We start from the raw sequence: 9,345 nt of genomic DNA on the forward strand, positions 1-9,345 counted from the left end.
ATGTGAGAGTGTGACGGAAGGATATGCAGAGTGTGAGAGTGTGATGGTAGGATATACAGAGTGTGAGAGTGTGACAGTCGGATATGCAGAATGTGAGAGTGTGACGGTAGGATATACAGTGAGTCTGACAGTAGGATATACAGAGTGTGAGAGTGTGACGGATGAATATGCAGAGTGTGAGAGTGTGACGGTAGGATTTGCAGAGTGTGAGAGTTTGACGGTGGGATGTACAGAGTGTGAGAGTGTGACGGTTGGATATACAGAGTGGGAGGGTTTGACAGTAGGATATACAGACTGTGAAATTGCGACGGTAAGATATGCTGAGTGTGACAGTGTGATGGTAGGATATACAGAGTGTGAGAGTGGGATATACAGACTGTGAGAGTGTGATGTTAGGATATACAGAGTGTGACAGTAGGATATACAGAGTGTGAGAGTGTGATAGTGGGAAATACACAGTGTGAGAGGGTGACAGTAGGATTTGCAGATTGTGAGAGTGTGACGGTGGGATGTACAGAATGTGACAGTATGACGATAGGCTATACAGAGTGTGAGAATGTGATGGTAGGATATACAGAGTGTGAGAGTGTGACAGTGGGACATACAGAGTGTGAGAGTGTGACGGTGGGACATACAGAGTGTGAGAGTGTGAAGGTAGGATATACAGAGTGTAAGAGTATGTCGGAAGGATATGTAGAATGTGAGTGTGCGATGGTAGGATGTGCTGAGTGTGAATGTGTGACAGTAAGATATTCAGAGTGTGAGAGTATGATGGTAGGATATACAGAGTGTGAGTCTGTGTCGGTGGGATATACAGAGTGTGAGAGTGTGACGGTAGGATTTGCAGAGTGTGAGAGTGTGATGGCAGGATATACAGAGTGTGAGAGTGTGACGTTACGATATACTGAGTGTTAGTGTGTCACAGAAGGATATGCAGGGTTTGAGAGTGTGATGGAAGGATATGCGGAGTATGAGAGTGTGATAGTAGGATATACAGAGTGTGAGAGTGTGACGGTAGGATATGCAGAGTGTGAGAGTGTGACGGTAGGATATACAGAGTGTGAGAGTGCGACGGTAGGATATACAGATTGTGAGAGTGTGACGGTAGGATATGCAGAGTGTGAGAGTGTGACGGTAGGATATACAGAGTGTGCAAGTCTGACAGTAGGATATACAGAGTGTGAGAGTGTTATGGTAGGATTTGCAGAGAGTGGGAGTGTGAGGGTAAGATATATAGTGTGTGACAGTGTGACAGTAGGACATGCAGAGTGTGAGAGTGTGATGGGAGGATATGCAGGGTGTGAGAGTGTGACATAACGAAATACCGAGTGTGAGTGTGTGACGGTAAAATATGCAGATTTTGAGAGTGTGATGGAAGGATATGCTGAGTATGAGAGTGTGATGGTAGAATATACAGAGTGTGAGAGTGTGACGTTACGATATACTGCGTGTGAGTGTGTGACAGTAGGATATGCAGAGTTTGAGAGTGTGATGGAAGGATATGCGGAGACTGAGAGTGTGATAGTAGGATATACAGAGTGTGAGAGTGTGACGGTAGGATATGCAGAGTGGGAGAGTGTGACGGTAGGATGTACAGAGTGTGAGAGTGTGATGGTGGGATATACAGAGTGTGAGAGTATGATGGTAGGATATACAGAGTGTGACAGTGGGATATACAGAGTGTGAGAGTGTAATGGTAGGATATACAGAATGTGTGAGTCTGACAGTAGGACATACAGAGTGTGAGAGTGTGACAGTAGGATATGCAGAGTGTGAGAGTGTGACAGTGTGACGTTACGATATACAGACTGTGAGAGTGTGACGGTAGGTTATACAGAGCGTGAGAGTATGACAGTCGGATATGCAGAGTGTGAGAGTGTGACGGTAGGATATACAGAGTGTGAGGGTGCGATCGTAGGATATACAGAGTGTGAGAGTGTGATGGTGGGATATACAGAGTGTGAGAGTATGATGGTAGGATATACAGAGTGTGACAGTGGGATATACAGAGTGTGAGAGTGTAATGGTAGGATATACAGAATGTGTGAGTCTGACAGTAGGACATACAGAGTGTGAGAGTGTGACAGTAGGATATGCAGAGTGTGACAGTGTGACGTTACGATATACAGACTGTGAGAGTGTGACGGTAGGTTATACAGAGCGTGAGAGTATGACAGTCGGATATACAGAGTGTGAGGGTGCGATCGTAGGATATACAGAGTGTGAGAGTGTGATGGTAGGATATACAGAGTGTGTGAGTCTGACAGTAGGATATACAGAATGTGAGAGTGTGACGGAAGGATATGCAGAGTGTGAGAGTGTGACGGTAGGATATAAAGAGTGTGAGGGTGCGATCGTAGGATATACAGAGTGTGAGAGTGTGATGGTAGGATATACAGAGTGTGTGAGTCTGACAGTAGGATATACAGAATGTGAGAGTGTGACGGAAGGATATGCAGAGTGTGAGAGTGTGACGGTAGGATATACAGAGTGTAAGGGTGCGATCGTAGGATATACAGAGTGTGAGAGTGTGATGGTAGGATAGACAGAGTGTGTGAGTCTGACAGTAGGATATACAGAATGTGAGAGTGTGACGGAAGGATATGCAGAGTGTGAGAGTGTGATGGTAGGATATACAGAGTGTGAGAGTGTGACAGTCGGATATGCAGAATGTGAGAGTGTGACGGTAGGATATACAGTGAGTCTGACAGTAGGATATACAGAGTGTGAGAGTGTGACGGATGAATATGCAGAGTGTGAGAGTGTGACGGTAGGATTTGCAGAGTGTGAGAGTTTGACGGTGGGATGTACAGAGTGTGAGAGTGTGATGGTTGGATATACAGAGTGGGAGGGTTTGACAGTAGGATATACAGACTGTGAAATTGCGACGGTAAGATATGCTGAGTGTGACAGTGTGATGGTAGGATATACAGAGTGTGAGAGTGGGATATACAGACTGTGAGAGTGTGATGTTAGGATATACAGAGTGTGACAGTAGGATATACAGAGTGTGAGAGTGTGATAGTGGGAAATACACAGTGTGAGAGGGTGACAGTAGGATTTGCAGATTGTGAGAGTGTGACGGTGGGATGTACAGAATGTGACAGTATGACGATAGGCTATACAGAGTGTGAGAATGTGATGGTAGGATATACAGAGTGTGAGAGTGTGACAGTGGGACATACAGAGTGTGAGAGTGTGACGGTGGGACATACAGAGTGTGAGAGTGTGAAGGTAGGATATACAGAGTGTAAGAGTATGTCGGAAGGATATGTAGAATGTGAGTGTGCGATGGTAGGATGTGCTGAGTGTGAATGTGTGACAGTAAGATATTCAGAGTGTGAGAGTATGATGGTAGGATATACAGAGTGTGAGTCTGTGTCGGTGGGATATACAGAGTGTGAGAGTGTGACGGTAGGATTTGCAGAGTGTGAGAGTGTGATGGCAGGATATACAGAGTGTGAGAGTGTGACGTTACGATATACTGAGTGTTAGTGTGTCACAGAAGGATATGCAGGGTTTGAGAGTGTGATGGAAGGATATGCGGAGTATGAGAGTGTGATAGTAGGATATACAGAGTGTGAGAGTGTGACGGTAGGATATGCAGAGTGTGAGAGTGTGACGGTAGGATATACAGAGTGTGAGAGTGCGACGGTAGGATATACAGATTGTGAGAGTGTGACGGTAGGATATGCAGAGTGTGAGAGTGTGACGGTAGGATATACAGAGTGTGCAAGTCTGACAGTAGGATATACAGAGTGTGAGAGTGTTATGGTAGGATTTGCAGAGAGTGGGAGTGTGAGGGTAAGATATATAGTGTGTGACAGTGTGACAGTAGGACATGCAGAGTGTGAGAGTGTGATGGGAGGAGATGCAGGGTGTGAGAGTGTGACATAACGAAATACCGAGTGTGAGTGTGTGACGGTAAAATATGCAGATTTTGAGAGTGTGATGGAAGGATATGCTGAGTATGAGAGTGTGATGGTAGAATATACAGAGTGTGAGAGTGTGACGTTACGATATACTGCGTGTGAGTGTGTGACAGTAGGATATGCAGAGTTTGAGAGTGTGATGGAAGGATATGCGGAGACTGAGAGTGTGATAGTAGGATATACAGAGTGGGAGAGTGTGACAGTAAAATATGCAGAGTGTGAGATTGTGACGATAGGATATGCAGAGTGTGTGAGACTGACAGTAGGACATGCAGAGTGTGAGGGTGTTAGGGTAAGATACACAGAGTGTGAGAGTTTCACAGAAGGATATGCAGAGTGTGAGAGTGTGACGGTAGGATATACAGAGTGTGAGTGTGTGATGATAGGATATGCAGAGGGTGAGAGTGTGACGGTAGGATATACAGAGTGTGAGAGTGTGACAGTGGGATATGCCGAGTGTGAGAGTTTGATGGTAGGATATGCAGAGTGTGAGAGTGTGATGGGAGGATATACAGAGTGTGAGAGTGTGACGTTACGATATACTGAGTGTTAGTGTGTGACGGTAGGATATGCAGAGTTTGAGAGTGTGATGGAAGGATATGCGGAGTATGAGAGTGTGATAGTAGGATATACAGAGTGTGAGAGTGTTATGGTAGGATTTGCAGAGAGTGGGAGTGACGGTAAGATATACAGTGTGTGACAGTGTGACAGTAGGATATGCAGAGTGTGAGAGTGTGATGGGAGGATATACAGAGTGTGAGAGTGTGACATTATGAAATACTGAGTGTGAGTGTGTGACAGTAGGATATACAGAGTGTTAGAGTGTTATGATATGATTTGCGGAGAGTGGGAGTGTGAGGGTAAGATATACAGTGTGTGACAGTGTGACAGTCGGATATGCAGAGTGTGTGAGTGTGATGGGAGGATATACAGAGTGTGAGAGTGTGACATTACGAAATACTGAGTGTGAGTGTGTGACGGTAGGATATGCAGAGTTTGAGATTGTGATGGAAGGATATGCGGAGTATGAGAGTGTGATGGGAGGATATACAGAGTGTGAGAGTGTGACATTATGAAATACTGAGTGTGAGTGTGTGACAGTAGGATATACAGAGTGTTAGAGTGTTATGATATGATTTGCGGAGAGTGGGAGTGTGAGGGTAAGATATACAGTGTGTGACAGTGTGACAGTCGGATATGCAGAGTGTGTGAGTGTGATGGGAGGATATACAGAGTGTGAGAGTGTGACATTACGAAATACTGAGTGTGAGTGTGTGACGGTAGGATATGCAGAGTTTGAGATTGTGATGGAAGGATATGCGGAGTATGAGAGTGTGATGGTAGGATATATAGAGTGTGAGAGTGTGACGGTGGGATATGCAGAGTGTGAGAGTGTGACGGTAGGATATGCAGAGTTTGAGAGTGTGACGCTAGGATATATAGAATGTGTGCGTCTGACAGTAGGATATACAGAGTTTGAGAGTGTTACGGTAGGATACGCAGAGTGTGAGAGTGTGATGGAAGAATATGCAGAGTCTGAGAGTATGACGGTAGGATATGCAGAGTGTGAGAGTGTGACGTTACGATATACAGAGTGTGAGTGTGACGGTAGGATAAACAGAGTGTGTGACTCACACAGTAGGATATACAGAATGTGAGAGTGTGACGGAAGGATATGCAGAGTGTGAGAGTGCGACGGTGGGATATACAGAGTGTGAGAGTATGATGGTAGGATATGCAGAGTGGGAGAGTGTGATGGTAGGTTGTACAGAGTGTGAGAGTGTGACGGTGGGATATGCAGAGTGTGAGAGTATGATGGTAGGATATACAGAGTGTGAGAGTGTGACAGTGGGATATACAGAGTGTGAGAGTGTAATGGTAGGATATACATAATGTGTGAGTCTGACGGTAGGATATAGAGAGTGTGAGAGTGTGACGGTAGGAAATGCAGAGTGTGAGAGTGTGAGAGTGTGACGTTACGATATACAGAGTGTGAGAGTGTGACGGTAGGTTATACAGAGCGTGAGAGTGGGATATACAGACTGTGAGAGTGTGATGTTAGGATATACAGAGTGTGACAGTAGGATATACAGAGTGTGAGAGTGTGATAGTGGGAAATACACAGTGTGAGAGGGTGACGGTAGGATTTGCAGATTGTGAGAGTGACGGTGGGATGTACAGAATGTGACAGTATTACGATAGGCTATACCGAGTGTGAGAATGTGATGGTAGGATATACAGAGTGTGAGAGTGTGACAGTGGGACATACAGAGTGTGAGAGTGTGACAGTGGGACATACAGAGTGTGAGAGTGTGACGGTAGGATATACAGAGTGTAAGAGTATGTCGGTAGGATATGGAGAATGTGAGTGTGTGATGGTAGGATGTGCAGAGTGTGAATGTGTGACAGTAAGATATTCAGAGTGTGAGAGTATGATGGTAGGATATACAGAGTGTGAGTCTGTGTCGGTGGGATATACAGAGTGTGAGAGTGTGACGGTAGGAGTTGCAGAGTGTGAGAGTGTGATGGCAGGATATACAGAGTGTGAGAGTGTGACGTTACGATATACTGAGTGTTAGTGTGTGACAGAAGGATATGCAGAGTTTGAGAGTGTGATGGAAGGATATGCGGAGTATGAGAGTGTGATAGTAGGATATACAGAGTGTGAGAGTGTGACGGTAGGATATACAGAGTGTGTGAGTCTGACAGTAGGATATACAGAGTGTGAGAGTGTGACGGATGGATATGCAGAGTGTGAGAGTGTGATGGAAGAATATGCGGAGTATGAGAGTGTGATAGTAGGATATGCGGAGTGTGAGAGTGTGACGGTAAAATATGCAGAGTGTGAGATTGTGACGGTAGGATATGCAGAGTGTGTGAGTCTGACAGTAGGACATACGGAGTGTGAGGGTGTTAGGGTAAGATACACAGAGTGTGAGAGTTTGACGGAAGGTTATGCAGAGTGTGAGAGTGTGACGGTAGGATATACAGAGTGTGAGTGTGTGATGATAGGATATGCAGAGGGTGAGAGTGTGACGGTAGGATATACAGAGTGTGAGAGTGAGACAGTGGGATATGCCGAGTGTGAGAGTGTGATGGTAGGATATGCAGAGTGTGAGAGTGTCACGATAGGATATACAGAGTGTAAGAGTATGTCGGTAGGATGTGCAGAGTGTGAATGTGTTACAGTAAGATATTCAGAGTGTGAGAGTATGATGGTAGGATATACAGAGTGTGAGTCTGTGTCGGTGGGATATACAGAGTGTGAGAGTGTGACATTACGATATACTGAGTGTTAGTGTGTGACAGTCGGATATACAGAGTGTGAGAGTGTGACGGTAGGATAAACAGAGTGTGTGAATCTGACAGTAGGATATACAGAATGTGAGAGTGTGATGGAAGGATATGCAGAGTGTGAGAGTGTGACGGTAGGAAATACAGAGTGTGAGGGTGTGATGGTAGGATATACAGAGTGTGAGAGTGTGATGGTAGGATTTACAGAGTGTGAGAGTGTGACAGTCGGATATGCAGAGTGTGAGAGTGTGACGGTAGGAAATACAGAGTGTGAGTGTGTGATGGTAGGATATACAGAGAGTGAGAGTGTGACGGTAGGATATGCAGAGTGTGTGAGTCTGACACTAGGGTATTCAAAGTGTGAGAGTGTTATGGTAAGATACACAGAGTGTGAGAGCATGACGGTAGGTTTGCAGAGAGTGGGAGTGTGTTTGGAGGATATACAGTGTGTGACAGTGTGATGGTAGGATATACAGAGTGTGAGAGTGTGATGGGAGGATAAACAGAGTGTGAGAGTGTGACGTTACGATATACTGAGTGTGAGTGTGTGATGGTAGGATATGCAGATTTTGAGAGTGTGATGGAAGGATATGCTGAGTATGAGAGTGTGATGATAGGATATACAGAGTGTGAGAGGGTGACGATACGATATACTGAGTGTGAGTGTGTGACAGTATGATATACAGAGTGTTAGAGTGTTATGGTAGGATTTGAGGAGAGTGGGAGTGTGAGGGTAAGATATACAGTGTGTGACAGTGTGACAGTAGGATATGCAGAGTGTGAGAGTGTGATAGGAGGATATACAGAGTGTGAGAGTGTGACATTACGAAATACTGAGTGTGAGAGTGTGACGGTGGGATATGCAGAGTGTGAGAGTGTGACGGTAGGATATGCAGACTGTGAGAGTGTGACAGTAGGATATACAGAATGTGTGCATCTGACAGTAGGATATACAGAGTTTGAGAGTGTTACGGTAGGATACGCAGAGTGTGAGAGTGTGATGGAAGGATATGCAGAGTGTGAGAGTGTGACGGTAGGAAATACAGAGAGTGAGAGTGTGACAGTAGGTAATACAGAGTGTGTCAGTAGGATAAGCAGAGTGTGAGGGTGTGAAGGGAAGATGTGCAGAATGTGAGTGTTTGACAGGAGGATATACAGAGTGTGAGAGTGTGACGGTGGGATCTGCAGAGTATGAGAGTATGATGGGTGGGTATACAGATTGTGAGAGTGTGACAGTAGGATATTCAGAGTGTAAGAGTATGTCGGTAGGATATGCAGAATGTGAGTGTGTGATGGTAGGATGTGCAGAATGTGAATGTGTGACAGTAAGATATTCAGAGTGTGAGAGTATGATGGTAGGATATACAGAGGGTGAGTGGGTGTCGGTAGGATATACAGAGTGTGAGAGTGAGACAGTAGGTTATACAGAGTGTGTCAGTAGGATAAGCAGAGTGTGAGAGTGTGAAGGTAAGATGTGCAGAATGTGAGTGTTTGACGGGAGGATATACAGAGTGTGAGAGTGTGACGGTGGGATATGCAGAGTATGAGAGTATGATGGGTGGGTATACAGATTGTGAGAGTGTGACAGTAGGATATTCAGAGTGTAAGAGTATGTCGGTAGGATATGCAGAATGTGAATGTGTGATGGTAGGATGTGCAGAGTGTGAATGTGTGACAGTAAGATATTCAGTGTGTTAGAGTATGATGGTAGGATATACAGAGGGTGAGTGGGTGTCGGTCGGATATACAGAGTGTGAGAGTGTGACGGTAGGATTTGCAGAGTATGAGAGTGTGATGGTAAGATATACAGTGTGTGACAGTGTGACGGTCGGATATACAGAGTGTGAGAGTGAGACAGTAGGTTATACAGAGTGTGAGAGTATGACAGTCGGATCTGCAGAGTGTGAGAGTGTGACGGAAGGATAAACAGAGTGTGTGAGTCTGACAGTAGGATATACAGAATGTGAGAGTGTGACGGAAGGATATGCAGAGTGTGAGAGTGTGACGGTAGGAAATACAGAGTGTGAGGGTGTGATGGTAGGATATACAGAGTGTGACAGTGTGACGGTCGGATATACAGAGTGTGAGAGTGAGACAGTAGGTTATACAGAGTGTGTCA

The sequence above is a fragment of the Chiloscyllium plagiosum genome, unplaced genomic scaffold, assembly GCF_037043375.1.
Source record: "Chiloscyllium plagiosum isolate Xiang-an unplaced genomic scaffold, Cpla_swu_hap1 HiC_scaffold_6, whole genome shotgun sequence".
In the NCBI taxonomy this organism is placed as follows: Eukaryota; Metazoa; Chordata; class Chondrichthyes; order Orectolobiformes; family Hemiscylliidae; genus Chiloscyllium; species Chiloscyllium plagiosum.